Genomic DNA, 20064 nt, shown 5'->3' on the forward strand with positions numbered 1-20064 from the left:
AGCCCTCCTATTGACCCACTCTAACAGCCCCACATCATTCTTGTTCTGGGGGCCCCAAACCTGTATGCAGCACTCCAAGTGGGGCCTCACAAGGGCAGAGTAGAGGGGGACAATCACCTCCCTTGACCTTCTGGCCACTTCTCTGTTGATGCAGCCCAGGATGCAGCTGGCCATCTAGGCTGCAAGCGCACAATGCTAGCTCATGTCAAGCTTTTTGTCCCCTAGAACTCCCAAATCCTTTTCTGCAGAGATGTTCTCAATGAGTTCTCCCAGTCTGTAGTCATGTCTGGGGTTGCCCCAAACCAAATGCAGGACCTTGCACTCTGAATTGTTGAACCTCATTAGGTTCACATGGGCCCAATTCTCAAGCTTTTCCAGGTCCCTTTGGATAGCATCCCTTCCTTCTGTTCTATCACCTGCACCGGTCAGCTTGGTGTCATCTGCATACTTGCTGAGGGTGCACTCGACATAGAATCATAGAATCATTTAGGTTGGAAAAGACCTCTAAGATCAAGTTCAACCTAGCACTGCCAAGTCTACCAGTAAACTTTGTATGATGGCAGTCAGAATGTGTAAGTTAAGGATATATTTGTTTGTTTGTTTGTTTATTTTTTTCCTTCTAAAATTATCCTAGATCTGAACTGAAATTTGGAAATCGCTTGTGATATCTAAACTAGTAAGAAAAGAGGAGGGAGGATTGGGTGGTGCTGGTGGTGGAGGAATCTCTCTTTTTTGTGTGTGTGTTACACTCTTCTGTATGAGGAATTTAACTCATTTCAAAAAGGACAGAATCAGTTAGATCCACATTTATTGCTGTGATTGTCCCCACACAAATTCCCAGGGTTAGCATGCTTGCAATAGCAGGCTAATTCATTCTACCTGAACAAGTGCTTTTTCTCACTAGAAGGATTCCCTCTTTGATTGAACACAGACATGTCAAAACAGCTTTCTTTTTCTACATGATAGACTCCACTCTACATCCATCCTGCTGTTTTCAGACATCCGTAGGGCATTTGAACTGCACACTGATGAAAAAAAATCTAGACAGTTGGGGAATCACTCACAGACAATTTCGGTAAAGGTACTGAATACGTGGATGTGCTTCAGGGAAGAAAGACTTCCCTGCCTTTTCTTGACTGTATCAGTACATTCAAACTAAGACATTTCTCAGTAGATAAAGACAATGTAAGTCATTCATACGGTACAAACTCTTACTGGACTGAGAATATCCTGAAAAAAAAAGAAAAAAGAAAAAAAAAATTAATGCCCATCAGTGGCTACCATTTCATAAAGTTTTATCTCTCAAATCAAATAAAGGCATTATTATGTTTTTCTCTCTTCAGCAAACAGAAAATATCAGATTTTTTTTGTCTGAACTCTGAGTTGTGATGGAAAAATAAACTGAACTAAAACTTAACAAATTGATTCATGATGAAACTTACCTAATTGTTGCATTCTGTCATAGAATCTAAACCTGAGTATTTCATGTATTCATTTCATCAGGAAAAAAATAAAATAAAAAAATCACTTTCTATGAAAACCATATGCTTCATGAAAAAAGTGTGTTTAATCAAAAAACAATTATACAGAGGAACTGTTTTGACAGAAAATATTGATCAGTCCCATTTGTCCATTGTTCATGCTGAATGCTAAGTAGGCATATTGCCCAGACAACATCTGAAAAAATATCATGTCTAAACTTAGTATTTTTACTATCAACGTTACATAGCTCTGAATCGCAGTGATCCTTATTAATTTCCCAGCTCAACTGATTTCCCCATGGAAATGAGTTTTGATGCCCAAAGATTAATGTGGACTTAAAGTGTCAACTAATGATAAACTACTATTAATGTGTCTTGTACTTAATATGTTACTGATTCTTTGTTTAAAATTCAAATATTTTCTCACATTTAAAATTAGCTGTCTATACTCAATTAGTGAAGGCATTCTAAACACAATACAAAATATTTCTAGAGAAATTTTGCAGAATCACAATTTCCTTATCTAGCTTCAGGGAAAAAAAAAATGCTTACCAGAACTCCAGTTAAGATTTAGATAATTTATATATATATATACACATTATGAATTTTACATTTCTGTAGAAAACACTCAAGATAGGAAATGATGCAATAAGATTGCCTGTTTTGATTGTTTGTTTTGTTTTGTTTTGTTTTGTAATCTTTCCCAGGAGTACTGCCTCTTCAGGAAGAATGGAGACTGCTGTATTGAATGAATCATAGTTTTATAATACCTAACGTTATTGGACAAAGGATTGTTGCTTTGCTTGTTAGAAATCTGGGAAATTTGTAATCCACAAAACAGGAAGTTTTGTGGCTATAGAAGTAGTCTGGAATCTTGATGCTTAACCCACGGTATTTTCTCAAGTAACTGATGATTTTTCTTATTTTCAAGTAACTCAGACTCTGAAACACATGAAATCCATTGACAGAGTTTTATAAAAGATAAATCGATTGATCTTTGTGCAACATTCTTTTGAATGAACATACACTGAAGAAGCCCAGTTGGAAATTGATACTTCTGTATTTAGTGCAGAAACTTGAATGTTGAGTTGTAAATAGTATAAGGAAATAAACACTGACTGAAGATGAAAACCATTTTTAAATACTGCAATTGCTCATTCAGAACCACTATTCATTGTGTGCCTTGAATGAGGCAGGAGTTCTGTGGAAAGAGCAATATGCAATCAGAAACTTGAAATCTGTGTTAGTAAACACAAGGAGAATTAAAGTTGACCAAATCATCTGACTGAAGTTGACTCACATCCACCCACTGTGCATTACAGGAAAAGCAAACATAAGCTTATTTGAACTCATGCATATATAAATATATTTTGCTCTCTTACCTAATTGGCTCTGCAATCTGCCAGCCAGCCTAGTAAAAAAATTATTTCCCTTCTAACGGGTTTAATGAATGAAGTAACAAGGATTCCTTCATTGATAAGCAAAATTTATAATCATAATTCTGAATGACCTCAACGTCCCCTGAAATGTTATGAATAGTTCACTATATCTACAACAAATACTTCACACGTGAGTTTCCAGAATCATAGTGTGTTGTTTGTTTTTTTTTGAAACTTATGATATTGACAGATATGACAGGATTGGCTCTCTTGCCTCCTCCAACAGGTGGATTCAGCTTTTAACAGAATTTGTTAATTCCTAAATGCATGCATTTGCAAATATCTTATAAGGTTTCTTTCTACCTCTATTATTTCAGTCTCAAATACTCTTTTCTTCTTCTATGAAATCCTTATCACATGACTGGATTGGGTGGAGTTAGCTTTCCCCTTTGCAGCCTGTATAGTGTTCTGCACTTGTAGCTAGAATAGCACTGATATCACAACAATGTTTTGCCTCTTGCAGAGCAGTGCTGGTACAGCATGAAGACTCTCTCGAACCACCCTGCAGAGTTAGTAGGCTGTGGGTATGCAAGAGGTGGGGAGGGGACATAATCAGGGCAGCTGACCTAAACCAACCAAAGGGATATTCCATGCCATATGATGTCACAGTCAGCAATAAAAGGTGGGAAAGGGGAAGGAAATGGAGGACCTCTTCTTATGAAGACATCCGTCCTCTTGAACAACCACTTACATGTATTGAGGCCCTGCTTCCCAAGACGTGGCCAAACATTGCGCATTGATGGGAAGTAGCGAATAAATTTTTTTTTTCTCTGTCTTTGATTCTTCATGGCCTTTGCTTGTTGTTCTTGGTTTGGTTGGTTGGTTGGTTGTTGGTGTTTTTTGTTTTTGTTTTTTTGTTTTTTTTTTCTTTATTTTCCTCTTAATTAAATTATTCTTATCTCAACCCATGAGCCCTTTTCGTTCCCATCATACTTTCTTTCCCCTTCTCACTTTGAGGTAGGGGAGTGAGAGAATGTTTGTGGTGGAGTTTAGCTGTCCTTTGTGTACAGGTCATTCCTGAAGAACAATAAATGAAACAATAAATGAAATTTCATACTGTGCAGTTCTTACACAAAACCTCTTCTTGTATATATGAAACAATAATTTCACACACACACACAGAATCACAGAATGTTAGGGATTGGAAGACAGCATCTGGACAGCATCTTCATGAAATCCAAATATATCATCTTTTAAATTCCCAATCTAAAAATAAAACAATAATATTAAACCTTGAAAAATATTAAACCTTGAATAATCTATGTCCTGTAAATTCAGATTTTATTTTATTCTTTATTTTTCTTATGCTGGGAAAAAAAATCCCCCCAAACTCCCCACTATTTTAAACCTTACCAGCAATTTTTTTTAAGTCTTAGAGCAATTTTATTTGTCTCTTTCTCCTACTCCTACATGAAGTCAGGAATTACTTTCAGAATTTTATCCTTCTTTACTGGCCCTTCCATGTACACCTGATTCTCCTTCCTAAAATTAAAGTCCATCTTTTGGCTACATATATTGTATGGACCATATATAGTTGTATTTTTCTAAAACAAACAAACAAACGAAAACATGACAACCGTAAGCATGGTTCTGGTGGGCTTTATGACTGGCTTCCTTTCTGACTCTACTGTTGGCTTGATTTCATCAACTGTAATATTTTGGTTGCATTTCTCTAATGGTCAATTTGCTGTGGGGCTGTCCTGTACTTTTAGATGGCATTTAATTTTCAGTTGCATAACAATGTTCTACCTCTTACATGGTGTTCTACAAATGCCTTATTACATCCATCCTCAATATGTTTTATGGTGAAGCAAAAATGCCTGCTTCCCCTTTGTCTTCATTTATTATACTGTAAAATATATGCATTGCACTCTATCCTCTACAAGTATTTCGCATGACAACAAATATATATGACTTTATTTCACATTTCTGTTCAAGTCGGAATTTAAATCTAATTTTGTCACCGATTGACAAACGTATTTGTAGACGCAGTCGTGGTACCTTCCCTCACCGTCCTTCCAAAAGGTGTCACTTATTCCAAGACTTCAAGGAACTTGTTTTCTTATTTAAACATCTATTTGTAAGATATAGACATAATATTACCTTGCTTTATTTAATTACTCTCCATTGTTTTATACATCATATATAAACCGTTGTGGTGATTATTTACTGTGAAAATTCTGTACAGATAAGCCCACAAGCTGGAGAGGCTACTATATAAAAATAAATTTTGATAAAAATTCTGTAGAACAGAATGTCACTTTCTTTTCTTCATGTAACAAATCACTATGTAGAAGGCCAAACTTGTATCCTTGTCATTTCCAGAAATAGGACTGCACCGGGTTTTTAAAATAGCTTTAAAGTAGCTGTGTAAATTATAAAATAATTTCATGGAAAGGATTTATTTTCCTCTCCACAAGAAAAACTGTAATGGAAGAAAGCTCAGTTATACTTTTTGAATGTTTTTTTTTTTTTTTCTAATTTACTGGAAGGCACTAGAAAATGTGCACTTTGTCTCTTTGCAAAGTCCTGACTCACATAGAATCAACTTGAAGGTGTACATGCAATGAAATATTAAACCCAAACTGGTTGGCTCTGATTCTGTCTTTAGGAATAATTAATTTTGTGTATTTGGGAAAAGCTATAGCACTCTGTATCACAACAAGTTAAGATTCTAGTTGCTGTACAACCTTAAGATACTACAAACCTCTGGAATTTTGCCACCATCTCTCTTCAGAGCTCACTTGCACCAAAACTGGCATGAAGTATGCACATGCTCAACAGCTTCGGTGCAAAGTCCAGTAGTTTAGGCTAGACTGTTTCCAGAGGTAAGTTGAACAATATAGTTGGGTACTGCTGTTCAAAACTGTCTACATACTTCATTCTGCAAATGTGAATCCGTGGAATGACATAATGACAGGCTCTGCAATTGTCTTCATGCACTGTGCTTTTAGGTTATGATATATCTAAAGTAATGGTACCTTGATTTAGATTGCTTTTACTGATAATTAAATAATTATTAAGAAGGGCTCTATGGGTCTCACATTATTACCAGGGATTAAAAGATGGGCAGTAACTTACTGGGCCACTGCAACTTGATTGGTGCGTGTGAAAACTCTTTTTCCCTATATGAAAAGTAGAGATAACATTTCCTCTCAGTTCTCATGAGGACACAGGGAGGTTTAAGGTTTGCACACTGCTTCAAATGTAAACTACTAAATAAAATTAATCAAGCATTAAAATGACACCACCCTTTGGAAAATATAACTGAATACATTCAGTCTGCCAGGGAAAGCAAAGCAGTCAAGCATAACATGAATCTATCTTATCCAAACTATGAAAGTGTGGTCTGGGTCTCTAAATACTAGAATCTTGACAGAAGGGTCAAATCTCTAAAGCTTATGAAAATAAACAAAGGACACAATCCTGTAAAACATTTTGTCTGACTAGGTGTATGTGTCTTTAATATGTGTGTGTGTGGATGTATATCTAGTTGTATGAAATTTCCTGTGAATTTATTGTTGATAAATTATCTGACAGACAGTTAGATATTGCTGTGGAGGTGAACTTAATGCTACAGTCATTCTGTGAACAGCAAGATATATTTGTCATGTATCAAAGTTTAATATATGTAGCCTGTCTCACAAAGAACAATAGCAAGGAAAAGGGAGTGAGGAAAAAGGGAAATCTGGCAAACCAAGGTGTATGCTTTTGAAAGTGTCCCAGCTTTACTCTACTTGCTCTGTTAAAAATGAAATGATCAAAGGACTGTAAGTATGACCTCTTTCAAGAGTCACCTGGCAAGTGCTTTTGTGCTGTTCGAGCAGCAGTCTGTTCTGTGCGCTATCTGGACTTTCATTATCACTCATCTGTCAAACCTGCAGCTGCAAAAGAACTGGGGTGGAGGATGACTTGTAAAGTAGCAGTAGCAGAAGCTGTGAGATGTGCTTTCCTCTTCGGTGAGGTGATTGTTGGTTCTCCTCTAATGCCATTAATCCACTACCCAGGACTAAATAAGTGCTGAATGTTGTTTCCTTTCTTTGCACTCTAATCAGTCCACATAAGTGCTTAAGAAAATCTTTTATTTTGGCCATTTCCCCATGACTCCATAGGAATTTGTAAGCCAAGGACTGAAACATTGCCAGTATCCTGAGGCTTGATCTCATCCTAATCAAACTTTATGCTTTTATTCATTCTTTTATCCTTTCCTTTCCTTTCCTTTCCTTTCCTTTCCTTTCCTTTCCTTTCCTTTCCTTTCCTTTCCTTTCCTTTCCTTTCCTTTCCTTTCCTTTCCTTTCCTTTCCTTTCCTTTCCTTTCCTTTTTTTTTTTTTTCTTTTTTTTTCCCTGTTAATAATTGAAGTATAAATTGAAGTATATCTATAGGATATACCATATATATACCATGTATTATGGTTGTGGACAAACATATAACACCTATTGAAAACTGAGTATTTTTGCTGAAAACAATCGAATCACCTGAAAACTGAAGAACCCTTTAAAGTTTTGGAGAAACCTAGAAATAATTTGATTCCCAAGTGCTGCCTCAGGAGCTGATAGCTCACTGTTGCTATTATCTGCCACTGGGAGTTTGTTGCCAGGCTTCACAAAGCCTTTTTGTCTGAAACTTCTGTCACTGATGTAATGCTGAGTCAGTGAAGAAAAAATACTTATCAAGCTTCTTTTGAGTTCACCAAATTGTTCAAGACAATGTTTTGTAAATAAAATTAGGATCTTGTATTTTATCAGGGACCTTGGTTTGCCTGGGCTGAAGGTTTGACCTATATGAATTTCATTTGCCTTCTACAGATTAAAGAGAAAAGTGATCATGGTGGTTTTTTTAGCAGTCTTTTTTTGTAAAATACCTAATGGGGAATCATGCAAAGCTGTGTCCAGTTACTTCCTTTGTCTAAATGGAACAACGCTATGAGATCGCAAGAGAGAACAACTCAACCTGCTTTATTTTCCAATTAGTCTGATTATTTCATGTGGCCAAGTATGTCCTATTTCAAACTTTTGAAAAGATCAAGAAATCATTGTCTCCCCCATTTTCTCACACTACTTAGTAGCTAACCCTCATATGTTAGTCAAAATATTGTATTTGTCCAAAATTAGCAGATAAAGCAAAATGAATTTTTACATATATATTGCTTCTTGTAACAGTGCCACTTACTGAAACCATATTTCATGTTTTTCATGTTTATTTAAAAATGACATCCTACTACAAAATGTCTTTTTCTCCTTTTTAACCAAAAATATGTGAAATCTTCATGTCTTACTTGGATTAACTATTGTTTACACAACAGACAGTAAGTAATAGGAAACAAGAAGAAGCTAGCATTGAATACTAGAGAGGCAGAATGTGCTGTACTCACTCATTTGATTAATGTGAGAGATAACTGGGAACATTGGTGAGACAAAAGAAATCAGTCTTGATTTCCTATAGCTTGATCTCAGTGACAGACCTCCATACAGCCACCTTTTACAGCTTAACACAGAGAGGAACAACAGTAGGTGAATGTCTTAAATGCCTCATTATGGGATCATTTAACCTCTTCCCCTTCTTTTAGGCAATAGTAACTACAAGCTGTAACTCTAACCCTAACATGGGTTCTTCTTCCATTAGTCTGGGGAAATGGGATCCCTCATCTTCTGAGGAATATTGCCTCAACTTCCCGGGTCTTCCTCCATCACCTAAGCCTGGAATTACCCATGCTAGGTTGGACTAGGCAGGGGCTTGGGATGCACTGTTGCTAGGGCTCAGAACTGATGGTTGAGGTAAAATTTTTTATTTAAAATTTTTCATCGAAAAACAGTTTCCTTCATATTGATACATTTCATAAACGTATAGTGATGTCAGCTAAAGCTTGCCTGAGAAGATTTTTTGGATCTGGGATAGACTTTATGAGAAAAACTCCATAGATAATTACACAACAGAAAGTTTTTGCTTTCACTGCAAATATAGTAGCTAAGGCTTCAAGTCCCTTGTCCCCAAGGAATAGATTTGAACCTACAAATTCCATGCATAATATGAGTATCAGCTCCTCCTCTGAAACTGACCCTTTCTCCCTTTTCTTCCCCAAAACACTTGAAAGCCTGTTTTGTTCGTGTCAGGAACTGAAAACAAATGCCAGAACGCTGACATTTATCATAAGATGGAAATCTTGTTTTCCATCCAGCTGCATTCAATACTTCAGGGAGAACAGACAACAGACATTCATCTTTATTTTTGTGTATAAATTGAGAATGAGATACATTAAAGAACTATTTTTCTGGAGACTTGTATAGAGTTTAGAGTGGTTAAGAGGTAGTTAATGATGTATGCAAGAATCAGTCTCCACAAAAAAAAAAAAAAAAAAAAAAAAAAAAAGACAACTGAGACAGGTAATAAACTGACTTTATCATTTATTTTATATAATCAAAGACTCCTGTTAACACAGCTAGCCCTGAGGAACTCAAGTATACAACATGTTCCAGGAAATTATTGAGCTAAAATAAGTGAATGTGGCTGTTTTAGTTGTGCCATTTTGTATCAAGCCAACAGCTGTCCCCCATGCCTGACTGATCTGGCTGGTTTAGTTTGGATACTTGGTATATCACTAAATTTAGGTTTGATGGGCCACTGTAAAGATTGTCCACTGTACAGAGAATGATGGCAGCAAACTTAGTCTGAAGAAATAGCTCAGCTTCATGAGGCAGCTCCCCAGTATCACCAGCCTGAAAGGCAGAGTCATTATACAGATGTAGAAACTTGGGTGTTTGTGAAACAAATATACAATGCAAATTAATTCAGTCAGCTATATTATGTGTATATATATATATATTTATTCATCTAAATTATTAGGTTCTTTCCTTCTTTCAATAAGATTTACTTTTCAACGATTCCTCTTTTTAAAAAAAAATAAAAAATAAAAAAGGAAAAAATGTGGGTGTGGTATTTTGAAATCTAGCAATACCCCTCTCTGTGCATCAAAATTATAGATGCTGTCAGAGACATCTGCATCAGCAAACAGATCAGGGACTAGTAGAGACATCTGAATGTTGGACATTTGCAGTAATATATGATTCTTATTTAACTGAAAAGGAGTAGCCATCTTTCTAGATGTAATCCAAGTACACAGTACTGTTACCTATGCAAGACCAGTTAATGAATACTAGGAAGAACTCAAGATATTTCATACTAAAGCAGTAATTGACAGTTGGCATCATTATTTTTCTGAGTGAGAAGTTTTCTGACATTCCCTTGTGTTTTTCTTTTTAATAAAGTTATGGTAGGAGGAATATTGATTAAAGACTGTAAATCATACTCTAGTAAGTGAAAAATCAACTTAAATTCCAATAGCACTGATTTTAGAAATATTGAAGAAATCTGTATTGCCTCTAAATATTTGGTTTCATTTAAGTATTTGCATTCATTTTTCTTCAACAGAGTTTTAATTTCTGCAGGATTGATGGGGAAACCTGAGCTTAATTATAGGGTAAACCTAACTTTATTTTTCTGTTTTATTGAAAATAAACACACATTAGATGCAACATTCACAGCCTAGAATATATAATAAGAGGCAGCTAACCTTCATCAGTCTACCATATCTCCATGTTGCTGTTTTACCCAGAAGAATATCTCATATATCTAGAAAAGTAAAGCTACAGCTGTGAATCTGATGAACTATTCTACTATGCTCTTGTAATACTGCCATGGGTATGCAAAGCCCTGGAAATCTGGTGGAATTGTTCCCTGATACCAGCTGTCACAATTTTACTTTGAAGTGCATTAGGGAAGCTTTAAAATCTTTAAATAGGTGTTTGTCAATGTAGCCAATTCTCCTTCATGCTAAGACATCAGGTGATATATTTGTTACATATGAAAAATTTTCCTTTTGTCTTCCTTAAAACGAAGCTGCAGAAGAAAGGGTGGCACAGTAGGTTTTTTTGAAAAAATATGTGATGTGTATTCACACCACTAGACTTCTTTGGGAACAGGCCTAAACTATGAATGTCTGATGCCTTAAATGTCTGGGTGAGCACAGTCTGAATCACCCATAAGAAAAACATAACTGAGTTTACAGGCTTCATTTTTTTGATTTTCATTTAGACAAATAATTAAACTACAGCTAGCTGTTTATAGAAAACTTTCACTGTGTTTCTTGTGTCTGCTGTATTTGTACCACTGTAGAGTAAAAAATACCTTGATCAATATGAATGAGTCATCAGACTATTGAAATTTTTGATTACAAATAGGAGTAAAAAATGAATTAAAAAAGAAAGAAAATTAAGATAGAAATTTAATTACTATTATTATTTTTATAATCTTAATATTTTTTATTATTACTTTAAAAGAAAATCCAATTTCACTGTTTTGTATACTCTTGCAAAGAAATAAATATATGTTATTCTAAAAAAGACTAGTATAGTATTTTCTTTATATAGCTATTTTGTAGCTGTTATATATTTCAAACATGAAAAGCTCACAAGATCACTCCTGTAGTTCTAAATTGCTGCTTTAGTTCTGCCAGAGTCAGTTCTCCAGGAAGGAGTGAATATAGTTTTTAAAAGTCTTGATGTTACAGAACTTTTAGACTAGAATTTTCCAGTTCTACCCAGTCCCAGTTTGTCATGAACAGCATAGGAATCAGACAAAAAGGGTTTGTTTTTTTTTGTTTGTTTGTTTGTTTGTTTGTTTTTCTGTTGTAACCAGTGTTAGTGATATATCTCTAAGGAACACCTGAAGATCTGAAAGTTTTTCTTTAGGTGTAGTGTATTGCTATTGTATAACAATGTGGGCACGAAAACATGAATCACACTGATTTCAGGTCATCATTTGCCAAATGGAGTTATACTTTGCCAGGAATTGTTGACTGATACTTGGAGTTATTGTTGCATGAAGAAACCTGGGGTACTCTTGGGCTCAATGACTAATGGGAATGTGCACTGTCAAATAAAGGGTGTTTGATGATGGCTGCACATAGAGTTGAGTGAATAATGATTTTGGGGGGTTCTGAGGCCAAGCAAAAACATTTGTTTTAAAAATGCTGAAGTGGAACAGTAAAACGGGGGAAGAAGGCTTTTCTCCTGACCAAAACCATTTTCCATATGAAACACAGGCCTGTGGTTTGTCTGTGTCCCATTCCTCCTCCCTCTTAAATTTATATTTTTCAGAAAATTGATTTGCTGATAGAAAAAGCACAGTTCTTGCTACTTATGTTCAATACTGTTACATCAAGGACAGGCTTTATTTATTAACCAACCCCACACATTAATAATAGATACCGTTAGGTACAGTTCTTTTAAAGTTAGTGAAGATTTCAGAATTTACATATACGTTTCAAAGGGTCTTTTTGCTAACTTGATGTTTGTACTGTAATTTACCTCATAAACAGCAGTTCCCAGATTTCTGTCTAATGAAAATGTGCACTCAACAAGATGTTCATAAAAAGCTGGTTTTGATTGCTCAGTAGGTCTGTTTAACCCACAAATGAAAATGTAAAACCACTCTTAAGGTTGCAATAAATTGGTTACAAATATTTTACATGACTGTCTCTCATGGTCTTCAAGGCAACTATGAAGCCTGCAGAGGACACTTACGATGAACAGCTACTCAGACAGTGCCATTTGTCTTCAAGAGGCTCTGATGAGTTTTAGGTCTATGCAAATTGCTCTGTTAGATGTCTTAATGAACTCTTCTTGACATGTTAGTAGTACAAATCTGCTTTTATTCATACATTCATTCTCTTTAGAACAAAATAAATTTTCTCATGCCAAAGTTTAACTTCTTGCAGCTTAAACCAAAAGAGAACAAACAACGTTTTTCATCGTTGGTCTCTTTTCTTAAACCTACTTCCATTTCCAAAGACATTTCTGGATTTCCCTTCCACTTCTATGATCAGAGAATCATAGAATGGTTTGGGTTGGAAGAGACCTTAAAGACCATCTAATTCCACCCCTCCCTGCCATAGACAAGGACACCTCCCACTAAACCAGGTTGTTCAAAGCCCCATCCAACCTGGCCTTTAACACTTCAAGGGATGGGGCATCCACAACATCTCTGGACAGCTTCTTCCAGTACCTCAATTGTGTTAGCAATTCTCTATCCTTCATTTTCAGTCAGGGAATTGTATTTTTCTCTCTTTCTTTAAAACACTGAGTCACTTCCTCCTTTCAGATTTTTGCTTTTAGACATTTATTTTTTTCTAGTTTATGACTTACACTGGATAGAATATTGTTATATTTCATTTCAGTTATGCTACATAAAAATAAATGGCACTGCAGAAATACAATTTGCAAAGAGACGCAAACATTGATGCACTTTTCAGCTGTCAGTAGGGAAGTATCTCAAGTCAATTAAGTTTTATTTTTTTTTAAAGTGCTCTGAATACTTGTATCAGAATGTTAATGAATGGTAGTGTGTTGACATTAACAACTTCAATCAACCTTTTATTGTTTAAATCTCTTTTTGAATATGTTGCAAATGTAAGTAAACATAAAATAGTTGTCCTGAAATAGATTTCAGATCATTTCTGGCATTTGGTGAAAGATTAACAGCATACGGCCATCAGTCAGCAGTGTAAGTAGATGTAGAAGGTCCAGTATGATATTTTTTATGTTGTAAAAGGAGCTACTTAACATTTAAAATGTGCTGTTTAAAAATATATTTTTTTTCAGCTATCACATTAACAATGTGATCTAAAATAAAACTATTTTCAGGTGCCATTTATCCCATTTTATACAATTGATGTTTTACAGATGAACTTTTGTAAAAACAATAAAATTTCTGTTACATGCACTAGAAGACACAGAAGATGCTTTAGAAGAACTAGAATGTGAGAACTCAATATTTGCAAATATGTCCATCACATGAGACAGCTCTCCCTTCCTTCTTCATGGCTAATCTGATATCAGTGCAGCGCTTAAGGTGAACTACAGTGGTTCAACTGATGGTTAATCGTACTGATTTTTAACGATTTAAATATCTTGCACACCACAATGTGTTTTAGAGTCTTCTTTAGCCTCTTTAGCTGCTACACAAAACCTTCAGATATGCATAGCCCTGGACATTGAATAAAGCAAACTATTCTGGGTGATCTCCAGCTGACCAGGAGCTGAGTTCTATAGCAATGGAAGCAATAATCGGTTTGCCTGCAGATGGTGAACTACAGGAAGCAATGTTCATTTCCAGTTCTCCACCAGACTCACCAATAAGCAACAACAAAATGAAGTTTTAGCATTTTGAATCTAATGCGATGTTAGTGCACGCATACTGTGTGTGCATATTTAACTGAGATGTAATGCACAAGTGTCCCTCCCTGCTAGTCCTCTGTAGGATCTAGATGAGAACATACAGGTGCAAAACTTTAGGTTGAGTTTGGCAAGCCAAAAGACTTCAAGTGCTGGTAAAAAATGTACTCAAAGGAAAATATCAGTTGTTGATGAGACTTAGGATAGGCTGGCTCTGAATTTCCTTAGTTCAGGAGGAAGGAAGAAAGAATATTTTGTAATGATATACTGCAATCTCAAAGAGAAATAGGCTCACAGAAAAGACAGCATATGTCTCCCTAAATCTTCCTTTTCTTCTATATCCCCTCCCTCTTCCTGACTTTAGTCATTTTGACCGCCTGCTTTGTTTCAAAAATCTTTGCACTTATCATTTTTATCTAAATTACTTCTGCATGTCATGAGCGTGCTACAATTTCCATAAACACAACATAGTATGGATGACCTTCCATTTAGATTAAGGAAAAATAAGGAAATAAGAGAAATAAGTAAGCAGTACATGACAGACAAATCACAGTGTTTGCCATTCATTCTGACAGCAGCTTTCTTGAGTCAAACAGTCTGCTCTAAATCAGAAGAAGGATAGTACCCTTCCCATTTAAAGGCACAGAAAATGAGCAGAGAATAATATGAACATCTCACTTCAAAAGTCCATTGTGTTGGTTTAGCCCTGACAGGCAGCTAAGTGCCACACGGCTGCTCACTCACTCTCGCCAAGTGGGATAGGGGAGAGAATCGGAGAGGTAAAAGTATAAGAACTTGGGCGTTGAGAAACAGACAGTTTATTAGGTAATGCAAAAGCTATATACACAAACAAAGCAAAACAAGGAATTATTACACTACTTCCCATTGTCAGGCAGATGTTCAGCCACTTCCAGGAAAGTAGGGCTCATCACACATAATGGTTTCTTGGGAAGACAGACACCATCACACCAAATGCCTCCTCCCCTTCTCCCTTCTTTAACCCAGCTTTTATTGCCGAGCATGGCATCAGATGGAAAAGATTATCCCTTTTGTCAGACTGGGTCAGTGACTTTGGCTCTGTCCCCTCCCAGATCCTTGTGCACCCCCAGCCTCCTTGATGGTAGGGCAGCAGGAGAAGCTGAAAAGTCCTTCTGTAAACACTGCTCTGCAACAACTAAAACCATCAGTGTGTTATCACCACTATTTTTATCAAAAATCCAAAACACAGCACTGTGTGTGTGAGCCTCTATGAAGAAAAAGAACTCTATCCCAACCAAAACCATGACAATTGTTATAATTAAAAATAAATAAATAAATAAATAAATATATGTAGAAAGTTAAGACTGTAAAAGTCAACTATCTCAGAGAACTGCCCAATGGAATATAATGAAATATTTTATGTGAAAGCTCTAAGTCTTTAATAGCTTCAGATGGGAAGTTTAGGGTGCTATGGGGTGGGAGAAAAGAAAGGTAATGTAGATAATATTTCAAAGACTGTAAAAATATGTGTAAAATGTATAAGATGTGTAAAATGGAACAACATATTTATATCATTTCCTCATCAGAACTATCTAGGGGTAAAAAAAGGAGTTTGGTCTGTACTCCCTTCTTTGAGATATTAGAAAGAGCCCTGAATTTTGTTATGACATGGCATATATATATACATTAACAGTATCAAAGATTTTCTGCAGGGCCCCTGAAATCTTTCTCTACTACATTAAGATCTTTGGAGATCTTAAGTTTCCTTTGCCTAAGGTTAGAAGCTAAGTGTAATTTAATCACAACAAACTGTTTAAATCAAGGAAAGTATTTGCAGGCTCTGGCTGCAAAACCAGGGTGATTTGCCTGACAAAACTTTAGTGTGGACTATGGAACTAGAATTTAGGAGGCTGAGGTCCAGTTCTTTACCTGATAAGAGCCAGTCTATAAAATTAAAAGGACTGAAACTCAAAAATGTTAGAAGCAATCATTCAAATCCCAAGTTTAAATCATGCAGAATCCAAAAAGAAAAAGGGAAAAAAAAAAAAAAAGAAAAAAGAAAAAAAACTTTTAAGAATAGTTTCCACAGTGAACTAAACAGACAGTTTGGAAAGAACTGAAATCAGTTCTTTAGGGGTGACCTTATCACTCTCTACAGGTACCTTAAAGGAGGCTGTAGCGAGGTAGGGGCTGTTCTATTCTCCCACGTGCCTGGTGACAGGACGAGGGGGAATGGGCTAAAGTTGTGCCAGGGGAGGTTTAGGTTGGATATTAAGAACTGCTTTACTGAAAACGTTGTTAAGCGTTGGAATGGGCTGCCCAGGGAAGTGGTTGAATCACCATCCCTGGAGGTCCCTTTAAGAGACGTTTAGATGTAGAGCTTAGTGATATGGTTTAGTGGAGGACTTGTTAGTGTTAGGTCAGAGGTTGGACTAGGTGATCTTGGAGATCTCTTCCAACCTAGATGATTCTGTGATTCTGTGATTCTGTGAACATTGATCAGCAAAGAAAGTTAGATTTTGTATTTGAAAAATACAGGGCTAAAATGACCAAAAAAAAAAAAAATCACCAAAATTCGAGTTAGCCCTTGAAAAAGAAACAAAAATGATAGAACCAGAACAAAGAAAGATTCCATGGAAAATCAATGCATTACCAATTGGATAGTTATAAAGACAGTTAAGGATAATCTAAATCTGGGTCCAAAGTTAAATAAATACTTTCCCACAGTTCTGTGGGAAAGATCTCAGTGCATGCTAAGCAAAAGTGCTCATAACAGAGGAAGGTAGCTGCTATTCTGGATCAATGAGAGAACTGCCAGTCCTCTCAACACAGATTTCTAATTTGTCAAATACAAACAACATATGACTGGACAAAAGGCAATGTGATGTTTATGTTTAAGGAAGACAAAATTTGTGTTCAAGTAAACTACAGGCACATTGATCACAGTAATAAACAGGGCTTTAGAACATATTTTGGAGATGATAAAGACAGAATGAAAAGCACAAGGGTATATAGTTTAACATGAATTTTTAGAAATTATATTGATTTCTCTTTTTGAGAATTATTGCATTGTCCTGTTTTTAGAGAATAATGATACAGCAGGACTAATCTGTTTCAGGGAAGTATTTGATGTAGTATTTCATGGGTATTTATTGAACGTCTTCAAGCAGACAGATAGGGTGGGAAAGAAATTGGTTAAAGTTGAAAAGAGACACTTGGTTACATTGAAAGAAGAATTACCAGGCTAGAGAAAGATTATTACAGGAGCTCCTCATGCATCAACCTTGAGATTGGTCTGATTTAATATTTCCATTTATTACCTTGGCACACACAAACATTTCTAATACAATTTTCTGATGACACAAAGTTTTTAGACTTACTACAAAGGTTGGAAGAATTGGTTGGAAGTTAGAAGAATTTAGGTTGGAAGTTGGAAGAATTTAGGACACACAAAAGACTTGGATGACTTTGAAAGTTCAAGCAATGGTAATGGGGTAAAGTATAGTCATACAAAGTGCAAATTCACACACAAATTAATTATAAAGCACTTTTCTATAAACTGGAGGATTATCAGTTGAGAGTGACAGGAAGGAAAAAAAAAAAAAGCACTAGGTAACACAGGACCTTACTGACGATGCACACTAGCTGCCACTGAACAGAAAGGGTATGAAGAAAAGCTGAGAAATGTGGAGCGCAAAATAGAGTGCTGCTGAACACACAGGTAATGTCAGATTACTGGCATATGCATATTAAAAGTATGGTTGCCCCAGTAACTGTAGTTATAGAATCAAACTCATAATCACACAAACAGACTGATGTTGTACATAAGGATTAGAAGACAAATCAAAGACACTAGTTCTGCAAAGATAGAAAACAAGTTTATCTCCAATTTATGGTTCTCGCCAAACATTAGGGCCAGACTTGTTTGGAGATCATCACTCCACCTTTTTGTTTCCAAAGTAATTGCAATTATGATTTCACTATTTCAACTCTGAAAAGCTTGAGAAGGTAGATAAGCCTAGATACAATCTCAGTGACTTTCTGCAACACCCTCCTATGCAAGCTAAATTTCTGCTTCTGCAGCTCTGGAACTTCTATTACACCTGGAAAAAGTACAAAATAGTGCAGTTTACTACAGATAAACACAAACGAATAGATGAGGATTTATTTGCAAAGTTACAGACTGTGGATCAAAACCATAAAGGGATAATCAGAAAATTATCAAAATATATATATATTTAAAAAAATCATCAATTTATAAGAATTAGTTAAAGGAGGACTGATTAACATATTTGTGAGGTATTCAACACAATGGAAAAGCTATCAACAAGTAATACCCAAAAATAAAAAGTTCGTAAGGCTTTCTTTTCTATCTTTCAGTAAAGCCCAGCTCCGGTCACACACCTGAAAATTAAGATCACTGACAAGACTGAAGGAGAAAGATGTCAAGTTATAAGAGCAGAACAGACCTGAATGTTGTTGTTTTGGTTTTATGGCAAGCTGCTTCTTGCAATCTCAGTCTCACTCTCCTGCATTTTCCTTCCCTCATCCTTAGCTGAGTGCCTTACTGCAGTCACTGCTTCCTTTATGTCCAGTATGAAGAGTACAGAATTGCAGGGTGAGCTAGTTCAGTGGCTGCTCTGACAGAAAACTAAATGTCAGATTAGGGTTTAAGCTTTCCCCCCCTCCCTCCATCTTTTTCAGTCATCTGTATCAGTTGAGGCATGAGCATAAAGTAAGGAGAAAGAACTGGTAATACATACCCAGGTATCAGTTCTGAAAAAAATAAAATAACATAGATTTAAAGGAAATGTATTAATTTTCTGGGTCCTGCATTTCAATAAAGATAAAGTCTAATTAGAGAAGGATCAGAAGAAATCAATGCAATTTACTAGGGTACAGAAGACATGACACACATCCCCCCCCCCAAAAAAAAAAAAAAAAAAGAAAAAAAGAAACTGAAGCATTATATTTGGTTATTTCAGGAAAAGAATATATATAGATATATATTGACAAGAGTCTTGCAAGAAATTTTCTCAAGATACAGAAGGAAGAGAGGAATTATCTGTTCATTTTTTGTGATGGATAAGTTTTGATGTAATGGACTTAAATCTTTCTTACTGAAACTCAGGATAAAATTTCTAAAATACTTGAATGCTGGAATAAATTAGCCTGGAGGATTGTGGAATCTCCATTATTAGGATATCTTTAAGAACAAGGGCAAAAACATCTGTCAGAAATGGGAGAGCTATAAACAATCCTGGCTTTAGATAGGAAAATGTATGAGATGACAAAGATGAGCTTTTCCAACCCCTCAGAACCAACATTTTTTTTTTTATCTCCACTTCCAGACTTTGAGATGTGCATTTTAAAATGTTTTCTCATGTTAGTATTCACATGAGTAGATATTTCCAAGTAAGATTAAAAGCGAAAACTGAAAACAGACCAATTTCAATACTCTTTGTCCTGTTTGATGCTAAGAAACCAAAAAATGCATAAAATAAATGTACTCTTAATATCTCTTCCTATTATGTATGAGATTATTTTAGAGAGCTGGCTGATACAATTATGAAAATATAACACTAAATATTTAAAATTATTATAAGAAGACAGCAAAAACAGGCTGCCCTTATCTGTTGAAACTGGTGATTTTATTTAGTTTCACTGTCTCCCATCCTTCCTTCTGTTTATAGCATTATTGTTAAACGTTTTCACAAGCATCTTAAAATATAAAAATGTATATGAGAGATACAAGCACTGAAGAGGAAATTACACAAGTTTCAAATAATTAGAGGGACACTAATACAGCAATTAATATTGGAATATTATTAATCCTATATATACCCTCTCAAGTTATCTGAGGTTAAACACTGAATACATCAATTGCTTTGTCTCAAGAGATAACATAATTGTTGCCTTGCTTAAGGAAGAACCA

This window comes from Cygnus olor, chromosome 2 (assembly GCF_009769625.2).
Source record: "Cygnus olor isolate bCygOlo1 chromosome 2, bCygOlo1.pri.v2, whole genome shotgun sequence".
Lineage (NCBI taxonomy): Eukaryota > Metazoa > Chordata > Aves > Anseriformes > Anatidae > Cygnus > Cygnus olor.